Here is a 21,217-nt window from a genome sequence, read left to right on the forward strand (position 1 = left end):
TGTGGGTTCATTTCTGGGTCTTCAATTCTATTCCATTGGTCTATCTGTCTGTCTCTGTACCAATACCATGCAGTTTTTATCACTATTGCTCTGTAATACTGCTTGAGTTCAGGGATAGTGATTCCCCCTGAAGTCCTCTTATTGTTGAGGATAGCTTTAGCTATCCTGGGTTTTTTGTTATTCCAGATGAATTTGCAAATTGTTCTGTCTAACTCTTTGAAGAATTGGATTGGTATTTTGATGGGGATTGCATTGAATCTGTAGATTGCTTTTGGTAAAATGGCCATTTTTACTATATTAATCCTGCCAATCCATGAGCATGGGAGATCTTTCCATCTTCTGAGGTCTTCTTCAATTTCTTTCCTCAGTGTCTTGAAGTTCTTATTGTACAGATCTTTTACTTGCTTGGTTAAAGTCACACCGAGGTACTTTATATTATTTGGGTCTATTATGAAGGGTGTCGTTTCCCTAATTTCTTTCTCGGCTTGTTTCTCTTTTGTATAGAGGAAGGCAACTGATTTATTTGAGTTAATTTTATACCCAGCCACTTTGCTGAAGTTGTTTATCAGCTTTAGTAGTTCTCTGGTGGAACTTTTGGGATCACTTAAATATACTATCATGTCGTCTGCAAATAGTGATATTTTGACCTCTTCTTTTCCGATCTGTATCCCCTTGATCTCCTTTTGTTGTCTGATTGCTCTGGCTAGAACTTCAAGAACTATATTGAATAAGTAGGGAGAGAGTGGGCAGCCTTGTCTAGTCCCTGATTTTAGTGGGATTGCTTCAAGTTTCTCTCCATTTAGTTTAATGTTAGCAACTGGTTTGCTGTATATGGCTTTTACTATGTTTAGGTATGGGCCTTGAATACCTATTCTTTCCAGGACTTTTATCATGAAGGGGTGTTGAATTTTGTCAAATGCTTTCTCAGCATCTAATGAAATGATCATGTGGTTCTGTTCTTTCAGTTTGTTTATATGATGGATCACGTTGATGGTTTTCCTTATATTAAACCATCCCTGCATGCCTGGGATGAAGCCTACTTGATCATGGTGGATGATTGTTTTGATGTGCTCTTGAATTCGGTTTGCCAGAATTTTATTGAGTATTTTTGCGTCGATATTCATAAGGGAAATTGGTCTGAAGTTCTCTTTCTTTGTTGGGTCTTTGTGTGGTTTAGGTATAAGAGTAATTGTGGCTTCATAGAAGGAATTCGGTAGGGCTCCATCTGTTTCAATTTTGTGGAATAGTTTGGATAATATTGGTATAAGGTCTTCTATGAAGGTTTGATAGAATTCTGCACTAAACCCGTCTGGACCTGGGCTCTTTTTGGTTGGGAGACCTTTAATGACTGCTTCTATTTCCTTAGGAGTTATGGGGTTGTTTAACTGGTTTATCTGTTCCTGATTTAACTTCGATACCTGGTATCTGTCTAGGAAATTGTCCATTTCCTGAAGATTTTCAAGTTTTGTTGAATATAGGTTTTTATAGTAAGATCTGATGATTTTTTGAATTTCCTCTGAATCTGTAGTTATGTCTCCCTTTTCATTTCTGATTTTGTTAATTTGGACGCACTCTCTGTGTCCTCTCGTTAGTCTGGCTAAGGGTTTATCTATCTTGTTGATTTTCTCAAAGAACCAACTTTTGGTTCTGTTGATTCTTTCTATGGTCCTTTTTGTTTCTACTTGGTTGATTTCAGCTCTGAGTTTGATTATTTCCTGCCTTCTACTCCTCCTGGGTGTATTTGCTTCTTTTTGTTCTAGAGCTTTTAGGTGTGCTGTCAAGCTGCTGACATATGCTCTTTCCTGTTTCTTTCTGCAGGCACTCAGCGCTATGAGTTTTCCTCTTAGCACAGCTTTCATTGTGTCCCATAAGTTTGGGTATGTTGTACCTTCATTTTCATTAAATTCTAAAAAGTTTTTAATTTCTTTCTTTATTTCTTCCTTGACCAGGTTGTCATTGAGTAGAGCATTGTTCAATTTCCACGTATATGTGGGCATTCTTCCCTTATTGTTATTGAAGACCAGTTTTAGGCCGTGGTGGTCCGATAGCACGCATGGGATTATTTCTATCTTTCTGTACCTGTTGAGGCCCGTTTTTTGACCAATTATATGGTCAATTTTGGAGAAAGTACCATGAGGAGCTGAGAAGAAGGTATATCCTTTTGCTTTAGGATAGAATGTTCTATAAATATCCGTTAAGTCCATTTGGCTCATGTGGGACTTCCGGTAAACACAGGAAGTGCCCGGCCTTAGAGGAATTTTGCCTCTGTGTGTCCTGAGTTCACCAGGCAGGTTTCTTGCAGGGGAAAAGTTGGTCCTACCTGTGGTTCCAAGGCTCAAGTTTGCTCGTGGGGTACTGCCTAAGTCCTCTCCGCTGTGGCAGCAACCGGGAAGATCTGCGCCGCTCTTTCCGGGAGCCTCCGTGCACCAGGGTTCCAGATGGCGTTTGGTGTTTTCCTCTGGCATCTGGATGTGCACAGAGTGCAGTCTCTTCTGGTTTCCCAGGCGTGTCCGCCTCTCTGAAGGTTCAGCTCTCCCTCCCATGGGATTTGGGTGCAGAGAACTGTTTATCCAGTCTGTTTCCTTCAGGTTCCGGCAGTGTCTCAGGCGCAGGGGTCCTGCCGCTCCCGGGCCCTCCCCTACGGGAACCCAGAGGCCTTATACTGTTGCCTCTTGGGCCAGGGATGTGGGCAGGGGTGGGCAGTGTTGGTGGTCTCCTCCGCTCTGCAGCCTCAGGAGTGCCCACCTGATCAGGCGGTGAGGTCTCTCTCTCTTCTTTTCTTTATAGAGCTTTCAGGTGTACCTTTAAACTGTTAGTATGAGAATATCCCAATTTTTTTATGACTGCAGTTAGTGCTATAAAATTTCCTCTTAGCACTGCTGTCATTGTGTCCCATAAGTTTGGGTGTGTTGTGTCTTTATTTTCATTGAATTTGAGGAAGTCTTTAAATTCTTTCTTCATTTCTTCCTGATTCAGCGATCACTGAGTAGGGAATTGTTCAGTTTCCACAAGCAAGTAGGCTTTTTGCTGTTTTGATTGTTGTTGAAGTCCAGCTTTAATCCATGGTGGTCTGATAGGATACAAGGAATTATTTCAATTTTCTTGTATCTGTTGAAATTTGATTTGTGACAGTATAAATTCAATTTTGGAGAAAGTTCTATGTGGTGCTGAGAAGAAGGTATACTTTTTTGTGTTTGGATGAAATAGTTTGTATGTATCTGTTGGGTCTATCTGATTCATAGCCTTTGTGAGTTTCATTATTTCTCTATTTAGTTTCTTTCTTGATGGCCTGTCAATTGGTGAGAGTGTGGTGTTGGCATCTCGCATTCTTAATTTGTGGGGTTCAAAGGAGTTATTTAAGAATTAGTTATGTTTCTTTTATGAATGGATGTGCACTTGTATTTGGTACATAGATGTTCAGAATTGAGATACCATCTTGGTGGATTTATTGAGAATGAAGAAATTTTTGTATCTCTTTTGATTATTTTGGTTGAAGATATATTTAATTAGATATCAGAATGGCTACTCTTGGGTTCATTTGCTTAGAAAACCTTTTCTTAGCTCTTTACTCTGAGGTAATATATATCTTTGTTTCTGAGGTATGTTTTTTGAATGATTTTGTTGACAATATTTTCTAGGCCTTTGGGTTGGGAGTTTTCTCCTTCTATTTCTTTTCTTCTTAGGTTTGGTCTTTTCATAATGTACCAAATTCCCAGTATGTTTTGTGTTAGAAACTTTTAGCTTTAACAAGTTCTTAGACTGATGTAGCAATTTCATCTATCGTACCTTCTATGCCTGAGATTCTCTCTTCAATCTCTTGTATTCTTTGGTGATGCTTGTATCTGTAGTTGCAGTTCTTTTGTAGGTTTTCCATCTCAAAAATCATCTCAGATTGTGTTTTCTTTACTGTTTCTATACCTATTTTTAGCTGTTAAGGAGTTTTATTCTTTTCTTTTACCTGTTAGATTGTATTTTCTAGTGTTTCTTTATAATTATTTGTTTCCTCTTAAGTTTCTACTTATTTGACTGTATTTTCTTGTATTTGCTTAAAGGATTTATTTATTTCTTCTTTAAAAACCTCTATTATCTTCATAAGATTAGATTTAAGGCCATTTTCCTGTTATTCAATTGTATTAGGATATTAAGGGCTTGATATTGTAGGGTTGATAGTTGGGTTCTGCTGTTGCCATATTGCCCTAGCATTTGTTGATAGTGTTCTTAGCCTGGCCTTTAGACATCTAGTTGTCCCTAGTGTTAACAGGTCTGGTAGTCCCTGATAGGAACAAACCTCTGGAGCTGCAGATGGCACTGGTAGTTATTAGACCTCTGGGACTATATGTAGACAATGTTTTACTGCTAGCAGCAGTCTTCCAGGGATGCAGACAGAGATTGTAGTCCCCAATGGCATCAGGTAGCTTGCTGTCCTGGGATAGGCCTCTAGGGATTCAGGTAGAACTTGTGGTTCCTAATGGTTGCAGGCCTCTCTTTGTTCTGAGCATCAGCAGGTCTCCAGGGATGCAGAAGAAAGTGTGGTCCAGGAATTGGATTGCAGAGTAGGCAAAGCAGAGCTTGCTTCTGCTGGGCTTGCCTAGAAGGTCTGAAAGGATGGACTTGGGGTCAGAGTCACATCTAAGATTGCCAATGTCTGTAGGTTTCTGGGATTGTAGTTAGAGGAAGAAGTCAAAATATCACTATTTGCATATGATAGTATACTTAAGTGACCCCAAAAATTCCACCAGGGAACTCTGACAGCTGAAACACAACTTCAGGAAAGTGACTGGATATAACATTAACTAAAAAAAAATCAGTAGTCTTCCTCTACTCATAGGAAAACCTGGCTGAGAAAGAAATTAGGGAAATGACATTCTTCATAATAGTTACAAATAATATAAAATATTTTGGTATGACTCTAACCAAGCAAGTGAAAGATCTATATGACAAGTACTTCGAGTCTCTGAATAAAGAAATATAAGAAGATCTCAAAAGATGTAAAGATCTCCCATGCTCATGGACTGAAAGGATTAATATAGTAAAAAATAGCCGGCAGCAGCTCTCTGCTCCCAAACCCCGTGGGAGAGAGACCTCACCGCCTGATCAGGTGGGCACTCCTGAGGCTGGAGAGCGGAGGAGACCACCAACACTGCCCACCCCTGCCCACATCCCTGGCCCAAGAGGCAACTGTATAAGGCCTCTGGGTTCCCGTAGGGGAGGGCCCGGGAGCGGCAGGACCCCTGCACCTGAGACACTGCCAGAACCTGAAGGAAACAGACCGGATAAACAGTTCTCTGCACCCAAATCCCGTGGGAGGGAGAGATGAACCTTCAGAGAGGCAGACACGCCTGGGAAACCAGAAGAGACTGCACTCTGTGCACATCCAGGCGCCAGAGGAAAACACCAAACGCCATCTGGAACCCTGGTGCACGGAGGCTCCCGGAAAGAGCGGCGCAGATCTTCCCGGTTGCTGCCACAGCGGAGAGGACTTAGGCAGTACCCCACGAGCAAACTTGAGCCTTGGAACTGCAGGTAGGACCAACTTTTCCCCTGCAAGAAACCTGCCTGGTGAACTCAGGACACACAGAGGCAAAATTCCTCTAAGGCCGGGCACTTCCTGTGTTTACCGGAAGTCCCACACCGGTGGATCCCGGACCGCAGCAGCTCCCTGCTCCCAAACCCCGTGGGAGAGAGACCTCACCGCCTGATCAGGTGGGCACTCCTGAGGCTGCAGAGCGGAGGAGACCACCAACACTGCCCACCCCTGCCCACATCCCTGGCCCAAGAGGCAACTGTATAAGGCCTCTGGGTTCCCATAGGGGAGGGCCCGGGAGCGGCAGGACCCCTGCGCCTGAGACACTGCTGGAACCTGAAGGAAACAGACCGGATAAACAGTTCTCTGCAACCAAATCCCGTGGGAGGGAGAGCTGAACCTTCAGACAGGCGGACATGCCTGGGAAACCAGAAGAGACTGCACTCTGTGCACATCCAGGCGCCAGAGGAAAACACCAAACGTCATCTGAAACCCTGGTGCACGGAGGCTCCCGGAAGGAGCGGCACAGGTTTTCCTGGTTGCTGCCACAGCGGAGAGGACTTAGGCAGTACCCCACGAGCAAACTTGAGCCTTGGAACCACAGGTAGGACCAACTTTTCCCCTGCAAGAAACCTGCCTGGTGAACTCAAGACACAGGCCCACAGGAACAGCTGAAGACCTGTAGAGAGGAAAAACTACACGCCCGAAAGCAGAACACTCTGTCCCCATAACTGGCTGAAAGAAAACAGGAAAACAGGTCTACAGCACTCCTGACACACAGGTTATAGGACAGTCTAGCCACTGTCAGAAATAGCAGAACAAAGTAACACTAGAGATAATCTGATGGCGAGAGGCAAGCGCAGGAACCCAAGCAACAGAAACCAAGACTACATGGCATCATCGGAGCCCAATTCTCCCACCAAAGCAAACACGGAATATCTAAATACACCAGAAAAGCAAGACCTAGTTTCAAAATCATATTTGATCATGATGCTGGAGGACTTCAAGAAAGACATAAAGAACTCTCTTAGAGAACAAGTAGAAGCCTACAGAGAGGAATCGCAAAAATCCCTGAAAGAATTCCAGGAAAACACAATCAAACAGTTGAAGGAATTAAAAATGGAAATAGAAGCAATCAAGAAAGAACACATGGAAACAACCCTGGACATAGAAAATCAAAAGAAAAGACAAGGAGCTGTAGATACAAGCTTCACCAACAGAATTCAAGAGATGGAAGAGAGAATCTCAGGAGCAGAAGATTCCATAGAAATCATTGACTCAACTGTCAAAGATAATGTAAAGCGGAAAAAGCTACTGGTCCAAAACATACAGGAAATCCAGGACTCAATGAGAAGATCAAACCTAAGGATAATAGGTATAGAAGAGAGTGAAGACTCCCAGCTCAAAGGACCAGTAAATATCTTCAACAAAATCATAGAAGAAAACTTCCCAAACCTAAAAAAAGAGATACCCATAGGCATACAAGAAGCCTACAGAACTCCAAATAGATTGGACCAGAAAAGAAACACCTCCCGTCACATAATTGTCAAAACACCAAACGCACAAAATAAAGAAAGAATATTAAAAGCAGTAAGGGAAAAAGGTCAAGTAACATATAAAGGCAGACCTATCAGAATCACACCAGACTTCTCGCCAGAAACTATGAAGGCCAGAAGATCCTGGACAGATGTCATACAGACCCTAAGAGAACACAAATGCCAGCCCAGGTTACTGTATCCTGCAAAACTCTCAATTAACATAGATGGAGAAACCAAGATATTCCATGACAAAACCAAATTTACACAATATCTTTCTACAAGTCCAGCACTACAAAGGATAATAAAGGGTAAAGCCCAACATAAGGAGGCAAGCTATACCCTAGAAGCAAGAAACTAATCATCTTGGCAACAAAACAAAGAGAATGAAAGCACACAAACATAACCTCACTTCCAAATATGAATATAACGGGAAGCAATAATCACTATTCCTTAATATCTCTCAATATCAATGGCCTCAACTCCCCAATAAAAAGACATAGATTAACAAACTGGATACGCAACGAGGACCCTGCATTCTGCTGCCTACAGGAAACACACCTCAGAGACAAAGACAGACATTACCTCAGAGTGAAAGGCTGGAAAACAATTTTCCAAGCAAATGGTCAGAAGAAGCAAGCTGGAGTAGCCATTCTAATATCAAATAAAATCAATTTTCAACTAAAAGTCATCAAAAAAGATAAGGAAGGACACTTCATATTCATCAAAGGAAAAATCCACCAAGATGAAGTCTCAATCCTAAATATCTATGCCCCAAATACAAGGGCACCTACATATGTAAAAGAAACCTTACTAAAGCTCAAAACACACATTGCACCTCACACAATAATAGTGGGAGATTTCAACACCCCACTCTCATCAATGGACAGATCATGGAAACAGAAATTAAACAGAGATGTAGACAGACTAAGAGAAGTCATGAGCCAAATGGACTTAACGGATATTTATAGAACATTCTATCCTAAAGCAAAAGGATATACCTTCTTCTCAGCTCCTCATGGTACTTTCTCCAAAATTGACCATATAATTGGTCAAAAAACGGGCCTCAACAGGTACAGAAAGATAGAAATAATCCCATGCGTGCTATCGGACCACCACGGCCTAAAACTGGTCTTCAATAACAATAAGGGAAGAATGCCCACATATACGTGGAAATTGAACAATGCTCTACTCAATGATAACCTTGTCAAGGAAGAAATAAAGAAAGAAATTAAAAACTTTTTAGAATTTAATGAAAATGAAGGTACAACATACCCAAACTTATGGGACACAATGAAAGCTGTGCTAAGAGGAAAACTCATAGCGCTGAGTGCCTGCAGAAAGAAACAGGAAAGAGCATATGTCAGCAGCTTGACAGCACACCTAAAAGCTCTAGAACAAAAAGATGCAAATACACCCAGGAGGAGTAGAAGGCAGGAAATAATCAAACTCAGAGCTGAAATCAACCAAGTAGAAACAAAAAGGACCATAGAAAGAATCAACAGAACCAAAAGTTGGTTCTTTGAGAAAATCAACTAGATAGATAAACCCTTAGCCAGACTAACGAGAGGACACAGAGAGTGCGTCCAAATTAACAAAATCAGAAATGAAAAGGGAGACATAACTACAGATTCAGAGGAAATTCAAAAAATCATCAGATCTTACTATAAAAACCTATATTCAACAAAACTTGAAAATCTTCAGGAAATGGACAATTTCCTAGACAGATACCAGGTATCGAAGTTAAATCAGGAACAGATAAACCAGTTAAACAACCCCATAACTCCTAAGGAAATAGAAGCAGTCATTAAAGGTCTCCCAACCAAAAAGAGCCCAGGTCCAGACGGGTTTAGTGCAGAATTCTATCAAACCTTCATAGAAGACCTTATACCAATATTATCCAAACTATTCCACAAAATTGAAACAGATGGAGCCCTACCGAATTCCTTCTATGAAGCCACAATTACTCTTATACCTAAACCACACAAAGACCCAACAAAGAAAGAGAACTTCAGACCAATTTCCCTTATGAATATCGACGCAAAAATACTCAATAAAATTCTGGCAAACCGAATTCAAGAGCACATCAAAACAATCATCCACCATGATCAAGTAGGCTTCATCCCAGGCATGCAGGGATGGTTTAATATAAGGAAAACCATCAACGTGATCCATCATATAAACAAACTGAAAGAACAGAACCACATGATCATTTCATTAGATGCTGAGAAAGCATTTGACAAAATTCAACACCCCTTCATGATAAAAGTCCTGGAAAGAATAGGTATTCAAGGCCCATACCTAAACATAGTAAAAGCCATATACAGCAAACCAGTTGCTAACATTAAACTAAATGGAGAGAAACTTGAAGCAATCCCACTAAAATCAGGGACTAGACAAGGCTGCCCACTCTCTCCCTACTTATTCAATATAGTTCTTGAAGTTCTAGCCAGAGCAATCAGACAACAAAAGGAGATCAAGGGGATACAGATCGGAAAAGAAGAGGTCAAAATATCACTATTTGCAGACGACATGATAGTATATTTAAGTGATCCCAAAAGTTCCACCAGAGAACTACTAAAGCTGATAAACAACTTCAGCAAAGTGGCTGGGTATAAAATTAACTCAAATAAATCAGTTGCCTTCCTCTATACAAAAGAGAAACAAGCCGAGAAAGAAATTAGGGAAACGACACCCTTCATAATAGACCCAAATAATATAAAGTACCTCGGTGTGACTTTAACCAAGCAAGTAAAAGATCTGTACAATAAGAACTTCAAGACACTGAGGAAAGAAATTGAAGAAGACCTCAGAAGATGGAAAGATCTCCCATGCTCATGGATTGGCAGGATTAATATAGTAAAAATGGCCATTTTACCAAAAGCAATCTACAGATTCAATGCAATCCCCATCAAAATACCAATCCAATTCTTCAAAGAGTTAGACAGAACAATTTGCAAATTCATCTGGAATAACAAAAAACCCAGGATAGCTAAAGCTATCCTCAACAATAAGAGGACTTCAGGGGGAATCACTATCCCTGAACTCAAGCAGTATTACAGAGCAATAGTGATAAAAACTGCATGGTATTGGTACAGAGACAGACAGATAGACCAATGGAATAGAATTGAAGACCCAGAAATGAACCCACACACCTATGGTCACTTGATTTTTGACAAAGGAGCCAAAACCATCCAATGGAAAAAAGATAGCATTTTCAGCAAATGGTGCTGGTTCAACTGGAGGGCAACATGTAGAAGAATGCAGATCGATCCATGCTTATCACCCTGTACAAAGCTTAAGTCCAAGTGGATCAAGGACCTCCACATCAAACCAGACACACTCAAACTAATAGAAGAAAAACTAGGGAAGCATCTGGAACACATGGGCACTGGAAAAAATTTCCTGAACAAAACACCAATGGCTTATGCTCTAAGATCAAGAATCGACAAATGGGATCTCATAAAACTGCAAAGCTTCTGTAAGGCAAAGGACACTGTGGTTAGGACAAAACGACAACCAACAGATTGGGAAAAGATCTTTACCAATCCTATAACAGATAGAGGCCTTATATCCAAAATATACAAAGAACTCAAGAAGTTAGACCGCAGGGAAACAAATAACCCTATTAAAAAATGGGGTTCAGAGCTAAACAAAGAATTCACAGCTGAGGAATGCCGAATGGCTGAGAAACACCTAAAGAAATGTTCAACATCTTTAGTCATAAGGGAAATGCAAATCAAAACAACCCTGAGATTTCACCTCACACCAGTGAGAATGGCTAAGATCAAAAACTCAGGTGACAGCAGATGCTGGCGAGGATGTGGAGAAAGAGGAACACTCCTCCATTGTTGGTGGGATTGCAGACTGGTAAAACCATTCTGGAAATCAGTCTGGAGGTTCCTCAGAAAATTGGACATTGAACTGCCTGAGGATCCAGCCATACCTCTCTTGGGCATATACCCAAAAGATGCCTCAACATATAAAAGAGACACGTGCTCCACTATGTTCATCGCAGCCTTATTTATAATAGCCAGAAACTGGAAAGAACCCAGATGCCCTTCAACAGAGGAATGGATACAGAAAATGTGGTACATCTACACAATGGAATATTACTCAGCTATCAAAAACAACGAGTTTATGAAATTCGTAGGCAAATGGTTGGAACTGGAAAATATCATCCTGAGTGAGCTAACCCACTCACAGAAAGACATACATGGTATGCACTCATTGATAAGTGGCTATTAGCCCAAATGCTTGAATTACCCTAGATCCCTAGAACAAAGGAAACTCAAGACGGATGATCAAAATGTGAATGCTTCACTCCTTCTTTAAATGAGGAAAAAGAATACCCTTGGCAGGGAAGGGAGAGGCAAAGATTAAAACAGAGACTGAAGGAACACCCATTCAGAGCCTGCCCCACAGGTGGCCCATACATATACAGCCACCCAATTAGACAAGATGGATGAAGCAAAGAAGTGCAGACCGACAGGAGCCGGATGTAGATCGCTCCTGAGAGACACAGCCAGAATACAGCAAATACAGAGGCGAATGCCAGCAGCAAACCACTGAACTGAGAATAGGTCCCCCGTTGAAGGAATCAGAGAAAGAACTGGAAGAGCTTGAAGGTGCTCGAGACCCCAAAAGTACAACAATGTCAAGCAACCAGAGCTTCCAGGGACTAAGCCACTACCTAAAGACTATACATGGACTGACCCTGGACTCTGTCCCCATAGGTAGCAATGAATATCCTAGTAAGAGCACCAGTGGAAGGGGAAGCCCTGGGTCCTGCTAAGACTGAACCCCCAGTGAACTAGACTATGCGGGGAGGGTGGCAATGGGGGGAGGTTTGGGAGGGGAACACCCACAAGGAAGGGGATGGGGGAGGCTGATGTCTGTCCGGAAACCGGGAAAGGGAATAACACTTGAAATGTATATAAGAAATACTCAAGATAATAAAAAAAAATAGCCATCTTGCCAAAAGCAATCTACAGGTTCAATGCAATCCTCATCAAAATTCCAACTCAATTCTTCATAGATATAGAAAGAACGATTCTCAAATTCACTTGGAATAATAAAAAACCCAGGATAGGAAAAAATATTCTCAATAATATAAGAACTTTGGGGAGAATCACCATCCCTGACCTCAAGCTGTATTATAGAGCAATAGTGATAAAAACTGCATGGTATTAGTACAGAGATAGGCAGGTAGATCATTGGAATAGAATTGAAGATACAGAAATGAACCCATACAGCTATGGTCACTTGACCTTTGACAAAGAAGCTAAAACCATCCAGTGGAAATAAGATAGCATTTTTGACAAATGATGCTGGTTCAACTGGCAGTCAGCATGTAGAGGAATGCAAATTGATCCATTCTTATCTCCTTGTACAAAACTCAAGTCCAAGTGTACCATGGACCTCCACATAAAAACTGATATACTGAATCTAAAAGGAGAGAAAGTGGGGAAGAGCCTCAAACACATGGGCACAGGGGGAAATGTACTGAACAGAACACCAAGGGCTTATGCTCTAAGACCAACAATAGACAAATGGGATCTCATAAAATTGCAAAGCTTCCGTAAGACAAAGGACAATGTCATTAGGACAAAACAGCAAACAACAGATTAGAAAAACATTTTTACCAATTTTACATCTGATAGAGGGCTAATATACCATATATACAAAGGCCTCAAGAAGTTAGAATCCAGAGAGTCAAATTAAAGCTCTATTAAAAATGGGTTACAGAGTTAAACAGAGAATCTCAATTGAGGAATCTCAAATGGCCAAGAAGAACCTAAAGGAATGTTCAACATCCTTAGTCATCAGGGAAATGCAAATCAAAACAACCCTGAGAAACCACCTCACACCAGTGAGAATGGCTAAGATCAGAAACTCAGGTGACAGCAGATGCTGGTGGGATTGCAAGCTGGTACAACCATTCTGGAAATCTGTCTGACTGTTCCTCAGAAAATTGAATAGTTCTACCTGAGGATCCAGCTATACCATTCCTGGGAATATACCCAAAAGATGCTCCAGCATATAACAAGAACACATGCTCCACTATATTCATAGCCCCTTATTTATAATAGCCAGAAACTGGAAACAACCCAGATGTCCCTCAACAGAGGAATGGTTATAGAAAATGTGGTACATTTATACAATGTATACTCAGCTATTAAAAACAACGACTTCATGAAATTCGCAAGCAAATGGATTGAATTAAAAAATAGCATGCTGAGAGAGATAACCCAGTCACAAAAGAACATACGTGGTATATACTCACTTCCCTGGTAAGTGGATATTAGGCAAAAAGCTCAGAATACTCATGGTACAATTCACAGACCATATGAACCTCAAGAAGAAGACCAAAGTGTAGATGCTTCAGTTCTATTTAGAATGGGGAACAAAATAATCTTGGGAGGAAGAGAGGAGAGAGAAAGGGGGACAGGATCAAGTATGGGAAGGAAGAGATATACCGAGTGTAAGGAAATTGAACAGAAGTGTTTAACAATGGAGGATGTAATTGGGAGTAACCACCAGAAATTCACAGATGCCAGGAAAGCAAGATGCTCCTAGGACCCAACAGGGATGACATTAGCTGAAATGCCCAACAAAGGGGAGAGAGAACCTGTGGAGACCATATCCAGAGATCAGGCACGGCCCATGGTTGAGGGATGTGGCCACCCACCCATCTCCAAAATTTTAACCAGAATTGCTCCTGTCTATAGGAAATACAGGAACAAAGAGTGGAGCAGAGACTGAAGGAAAGGCCATCCAGAGACTGCCCGAGCTGGGACTCCATCCCATATGCAGCCATCAAACCCAAACACTATTGTGGATGCCAAGAAGTGCACGCTGACAGGAGCCTGATATTGCTGTCTTCTGAGAAGTTCTGCCAGAGCCTTACTGGTAAAGATGAAGATGCTTGCAGCTAACCATAGGACTGAGCACAGGGTCCCCAATGGAGGAGTTAGAGAAAGGACTGAAGGAGCTGTAGGGGTTTGCAACCACAGAGGAAGAGCAACAATATCAACCCACCAGACCCACCAGCACTTTCAGGGGCTAAACCACCAACCCAAGTGTGTACGTGGAGGGACCCATGGCTCCAGCTGCATGTGTAGCAGAGGATGGCATTGTCTGGCATCAGTAGGAAGGGAGGCCCTTGATCCTGTGAAGGCTTGATGTCCCAGCATAGGGGAATGTTAGATCAGTGAGGCAGGAGTGGTGGTGGTGGGGCTGGATAGGAGGTTTGTAGCAGGGATACAGGGAAAGGGGATAACAAGGGCATAACATTTGAAGTGTAAATAAAGAAAATATCCAATTTAAAAACAGTGTTAGAATTCTATTATTTATTCCAACTCTCCCCCAGTACATCCTGTTGCTTCTCACTTTCCCTGAGGCGTGAACTCCAATTGAATTAGTAATCACACGCCACATGTTTTTGTCATTTTCCCTTCATCCAATACAACTTCCTGGCCTCTTAGTCTTATTTTTTTTTCCATGATGCTTATGACTTGAAATGATCTAGATTATTCAGGTGTGGTGGAAAACTCCTTTAATCACAGCCACCAAGAGGCAGAGGCAGGTGGATTTCTGTGAGTTCTAGCTTAGCCTGTTCTATATAAACAAGTCCACGATAGTCACACTCTGTTACACAGAGGAACTCTGTCTCAAAAAAACCCCCAAAAAAAAACCCAAAAAAACAAAAAAACAAAAAAATAAATAAACCCCAAAAAACAAAAACAAAAACAACAAAAATGAAACAAAACAAAACAAAAGTACAAAACACAAACAACAAAACAAAACAAAACAAAATCTAGATTAGGGGTAGGATATCTTCAGATCCAGATTGGCCTGATAAAATCATTCTTATGTTAAAGGCACACATTTTGGTAAGACTATAAAATAGATGCTTCCCAGTGTGGTTTCACCTCATCAGAAGGCATCAGAAGGCAGCTCTGTCGGCAGTTTTCAGTGTTAAGCCTTTGAAGTGAGTTACTTGTAGCTCGGACAATATCTCTGGTATCTCTTTCTACAACTGAACCTTCTATTCTATGAAGTACACATTTTTGGTTTCTTTGGAGACCCAGTTGTGTCATGTGATGTTTTTCTAGAAACTGTATTTATCGGAAGATACTTTGCTGAGCACAGACACATGGTCTTTTTCTGGAAGCTGCCTGGAAAAAGTATCATGTGATGTTTTGCTCCAGTGGATGCTTGAGAGGGCGTGTGTTGTTTAGAAATGGTGTAAGTATAACCCAACAGATAGTGGGCGATGCTCTGGCAGTGGCTTGCCTGGCCACTCTTTGCTGTCTTCATTGGGCTTTGCTGATGAGGACTTCCACTACTAATGCCCTGGCATTGGTTCACCTTGCCTTCTTGGCTAATCGTCAGGAGTCATGATTTCATAGAGAGAAACGAACCAAAGAACTTGTGATATTCTGGAGGCCTTGCAGACTCCAGCAGATGGTTAAAGCCTCATGGTTTCTTGTAGATCAAACTGCCACTGCTGATTTGCGAATGACGGTTCTACGTGAGCTACTGTTGCTGATTTGTGTGAACTGAACTGCTTGTATCCTGACAGGGAAGACTGAAATAGCCTCAAAGAACTATTTCTAGACAGGTCCACATACCCCTTTGCCCTATTAACCTTTCCACTTCCTCTGGTGCGTGGTAGGCTAAAAGGGAGTTTAAAACATTTAGCAACCTGTATTCAAGTAGGTTTTGCAAAGTCTAAACCTACATTCTATGGTGTAATATTTTTAAATCACATAAGGATTGGCAAGATGGCTCACTGGGTAAAAGTCCTTGCTGCAGAATCCGGTGACCTGTTCGGTTCCTGAGACTCACATAGTGGAGGAAGAAAGCTCACTCCTGGAGGTTGCCTTCTGACTGCCACATGCACACTATGACATGTGGTCTTCCCCCGAATAAATGAATAATGTAAACACTAACATAATTAAAGTCACATGACTAATTTGCCCTCAATGTTCAATCTTATCGTTTAAACAAAACGATGTTTTTTTCTGATTTTTTACGCTTACACATTTGTTACTTGTTATCATTCTTTAAATAAACACTTTAAGCCTATCTCTTTTTGTGGAATATGGTAACCAGATTGGCTGTTATTTTCAGGATTGTATAATTAATTACTGTATTCTTTTTGATACTCAACTTTCAGCATCTGGGACAGTGGGAGCCCATACACTTGGTGTCTTTGGTGTATGCCCCTGACATTGATTTAGTTCCTCAGTGCCGGTCTGTCAAGGCTTACTTTGTAGTTTCTGTCTATACTTGCAGTTGACTAAGAACCTGGCCAATTCTTTTGTAGGTGGTATTAATAAAGCAACATGTTAGCATAAGGTGTCCACATGGCGGTTGGTGAATCAAGCTTCTAGGTTCTTTCAGAAAATGGTTCAGATACATACCTTTAAAAATATCAAGGATGTATGTGTCTTTTCAGTTGACCACCAGGGATAATTTTCCTCCATTCCACATTTATGTCATTTTTCCCATAGAGAAATTTCCCTTGACTTCCAAATATATAATTTTATTTATTCATGTTTTCTATATATCTTATCTAATTGTAGATATATGTGTAACCTTATAAATATTACCCAGTCTAAATTTATTTGTGTGTATAAAATAAGCTGTACATTTGGGCCCTGTGCTTTGTCTTCCAAGTGCCTTGAGATATTGAAGGAAAAAAGTGGGAAAACTCAGAGATGGAGGGCGAAGAACTGCAGGAACCCAGGTCTCAGAGATGCAACAAATGAATGCTCTGTTTGCCAAACACACCTGGGAAGAGTAGATACTGTAAGGATTTTTCAAAATCCTACTCAAGCTAAAGCATCTCATTAGTGGTTACTACATAGTTCCATAACTTGCAAGCTTCTAGAACTACTGCATTATCCAGGAAGACAAAATAATGTTTCAGACCAGTGACTAAACTTTGTACTTCTCAAGACAAAAAGACCATGACATTGAGTTGTCTCTACTGTTCTATATGTTTATATATTTTCCAAAATCCCATATTCAATGTATGCATAGTCATACATGCATGGTCAGTGACGTAGTATAGCATTCTAAATATTTTCAAAATGATGCAACACTTATTTTGTATTTACTTTTCTTACCAAAATACATTGGATATCTTGCATAGTTTTTGGGATGTATGTGGGGCATGTGCTACATAGATATGTGTACTTGCTGTCTTTCAAACTGGTATTATTTCAGTAAGAAATAAATACATAATGTTACACCAAGTTTTCAAAAGCAGTGTTTAAAATTGATCATGGTTAAGAAAGCTTTCACTTGGCTAGGGTGTTGGCTCAGTGGTTAAGAGCAGAGACTACTCTTCCAGAGGTCCTGAGTTCAATTCCCTGCAACCACATGGTAGCTCACAGCCATCTGTAACAGGATCTGATGCCCTCTTCTCGTGTGTCCTAAGAGAGCAACAATGTACTTACATGAAATATATAAATCTTAAAAAAACATAAAGAAAAAGAAAATTTTAGCTTTAAGAAACTTTGCATTTGCATTTTCCGTACAGAGGAAAATTATGCAATACTCTTCATATTTTTTTTCAATATGGACAGAGGGTGACTGAATAGCTCATGAGGAGGAAAGGTGACCCAAGTTGCCTCTATGGTGGTAGAAAAAGACAGCAAAGCAAGAGGCAGGCATCCCCAGTGCCAAAGGCTTTTTTTCCTCACTCATCTCTTTCAAACTAGTCGCAAATTGCTTTATTGAATCCTACTGTGTCACTTTATAATATAAGTCATTCCCTCTTGCTGCCACATTGAAAAAAAAGTATCTTAGCATATGAAAAAAGATTTTCTCAGTTCATTTGAGTTTCAGAGTAATTGGTAAAGAAAATTGTTCAGAAATCTGTCATATCATAGTAACAGCAAATGGAAGGAGAGTATTTCAATTTACTACTCAATATGAAAAGGCAATGAAGCCTCCCAATGAGCATATTTTTTATGTGATCTGTGAGAAGCACATGAGCAAGAAGTTAGGGAAAATGTTGATGTGATTTCCCCCGCCCTGTGACAGACGTAGACTGGAAGTGTACTGCTTTGCATGATGCCAGACTTAAATTGTCAGTTGATTAAACAATAATATTAAGAACATTCTGCATTGCCAAAGGGAATGATTTGGTCCATTTTTTCCTTCTTATTTAGCATATTGTGGAACCAGTTAACTCAACAGCCTCCAAGCTAAAACTTCTAAGCCACACGGTTCGCATGTATTTCTGGAAAAAAAAAAGATTTTCCAAAATGAAGAATGATTTTTATGTAATGAAAAGGGTACAAGATGTATGGAAATGTTACAAAGTTCATACCTGCATGTCCTCATTTCCTGCCCATATCAAAAAGAAGAAGGGTAAAACACAGCCAACAGCAACAAGTGAAAAATGCCATGACTGGACAGAGTAGAGAAATGATGGAGTTGTGGGGAGGGTAATCATTGTTGTCAGTTGGGTACCCATTAGTAATTCCATCAAACTCCAGCTGACATTTCCATGCCTGAGGATCCACAAGTGCACTGGTCAAACTCAGTCAGTGACAAAATAAAACAAAAACCAAAAATTTGTGGTAGGGAGGAGGAGATAGGGGAGGGAGGACAGAGTGCTGGAGGTAAGAATATTCAGAATGCATTATACACATATGAATATTTTAAGGAAAAGCTTAATTAAATTATTTTTATTATTAATTTTAATTAAAATTGGAGAAATTGAGATTTCGTTCTAGTTTGGTTATTAAGTATTGGCAGGTCACTTTTAAAGGTGGTTTGTGTGGGATCAGTGGACTAAACTGTCCAAATCCCAATGATTATCGCTCTCCTGCTCCTGATAACCAGTTCTGCAAAAAAGAATGGGTGATTAAATCAGAATAAAGTTATCTAGCACTCCCTTACCTTCCTTCCTATTACATATATATAAAATACTATCGATTGAGCATTCTGTCTGGTATAACATGTATATTTTCATAGTATAAATGATACAAATAACAATCTTCATATCCCCTTTTAAAATTATGTTTGAGATCAGAGTATAATTACATCAATTCTTCTTCTCTTTCTTTCCTTCAAACGTACCCATGTACTCCCCTGGCTCTCTTTCAAATTTATGGTTTCTTTTTAAATTAATTATTTTTATATGCATGCATTATATATGTATTTAGCATATAATGTATATCTATATTCATAATATATAATGTTTATTCCTAAATAAAAACCTGCTCAGTCTGTATAATGCTACTCAGATGTATGTTTTCAGGCTTGATCATTTGGTATTAGATATCCAATTGGTGTGCTCTTTCCTGAGGTAGACTATTTCTCCCACCAGAAGCATTTCTTACTTGCCTGTAGTTCTTTGTCTAGGGTTGAGATTTCCTGGGTATTCCCTGTTTAAGTTATCATGACTATTGGTGTTGTCTGTGCTCAGGCCCAAGTTCAATATACTACAAACACATAACTGCAATCAAGAGGTTCTGGATACTGATTCATTTTCTTTTGTCAAGAGATTTTGTTTAGTGCATACTAGAAGAACTAACATGTACTGAAGACTCACAGTGCTAGCAAGTTTAAGGAAAGAACTCTGCATTTACCTTTAGAAAAGACTCAAACTAAGGACAGAAGAGGTCTTTAGTTCACTGTCAGTTCTTCTTTGTAAATTTTGATGGTACACTGCTCTGTACTGAGACATGGTCGGATTTGGGGTTATTGATACTTTGTAATATATATTTATTTATTGTCTGCATGTGTATATAAGCTACATGTGCACAGATGCACACTCTTCTGCATACTGGTAAGTGTGGAAGTCAGACTTCTACCCTGCGTGTCTTCCTCTAATTGCTTTCCACCTTATTCTTCAAGACAGGGTTTCTCACTGAACCTGGACCTCACTGATTGGTTAGATATGTCCACTACTAAGCTCTGCCAAGCCCCTGCCCCACAATTTTGAAGTTAGAGGAACCTGCAGTCATGTTCAACTTCCCATGTGCATGCTGGGCATCTGAACTCACTTTACCCACTAAGCTGTCTCTCCAAACATCTCCCTAGTAGTGCAGGTTTATAAGAGAAACTGGATCTTCTTTTTAAATTATGTATGATATTCTCTTGATTAAATATCTCTAATGGCTTCCATTTTATTTAGAAGAAAGTATGGATTTTTGAAGATACCTCATTTCTGTTTCTTAACCCTCTTCACGTGCCTTCTTCTCACTACATCTCAGGTATACACCCATTTCTCTTTGATTTGCACTGCGTGCTGTGTAGATATCTTGTGGTTCCTCGAGGCTATCTTCTTGTATACTCAGCACCAGCTCATTTCTTACGCCCAGTGAGAAGGCCTCCTTTCCTGCATTATGTGGAAGACCTTTCTTCTATTTAAATCGCTTGCTTTATTTTTTTTAGCACCAGCTGTATCTCTTTTCTACTTTTGTCTGTACCTTTGTTCATCTCTGTCTTCTACCAGTTGACACATGCCATATTTGAGGGTAAGGAATACAGGAACTATGTTTCTCATGTCTACAGCTATGATTACTATCATGTAATACTATATGGAGTAATAGATACTCAATGATTAATAGATGATTAATGGGATGAATGGCTTGTGTTAAAAATATGTTTTCATGCTTTCTTTTTTGCTCACTAAGGTATCTATAAGGAAAGCGTCAAGACTTTAGAGATATGTAAGGTTTGTGGGGTCTTGTGTCTGCTCAGACACAGGACTCATCTACTCAGGGAGGCAGGACTCAGGAAGTTTGATCACGCTTATGCTTATCCCATGCTGTAGCCAGGTGGGTATTGGGATGTAGGGAAGCCACAAGATACTGCTTGCTCTCCCATGGGGAAGCATAGTCTGAGGCCCAGGACAGCCAGTGCTGGCTCGAGGGTTCCTGGACCTGCAAGGAGGCTGGGGCAATCTGGTCCTTAGGCTCTTGTACACCCAGACACTGCTGGATGTCATAGAAGAGCTGAGAACAGAGTGGGGACCCTTGGGCTGGATCTAGCTCAGGTTGGAAGGGGAAAGAGGGGAGCTCTGGCTGGTCCCATTGGGAAAGTCTTTGGCTTGAATTGTTGCTGCTTGGTTTGGCTCGGTGGTGGCAGCTGTAGCTGGGAGTACTGAGAGGCCTTCTCCATGGCT

Source organism: Rattus norvegicus, chromosome 5, assembly GCF_036323735.1.
Source record: "Rattus norvegicus strain BN/NHsdMcwi chromosome 5, GRCr8, whole genome shotgun sequence".
Lineage (NCBI taxonomy): Eukaryota > Metazoa > Chordata > Mammalia > Rodentia > Muridae > Rattus > Rattus norvegicus.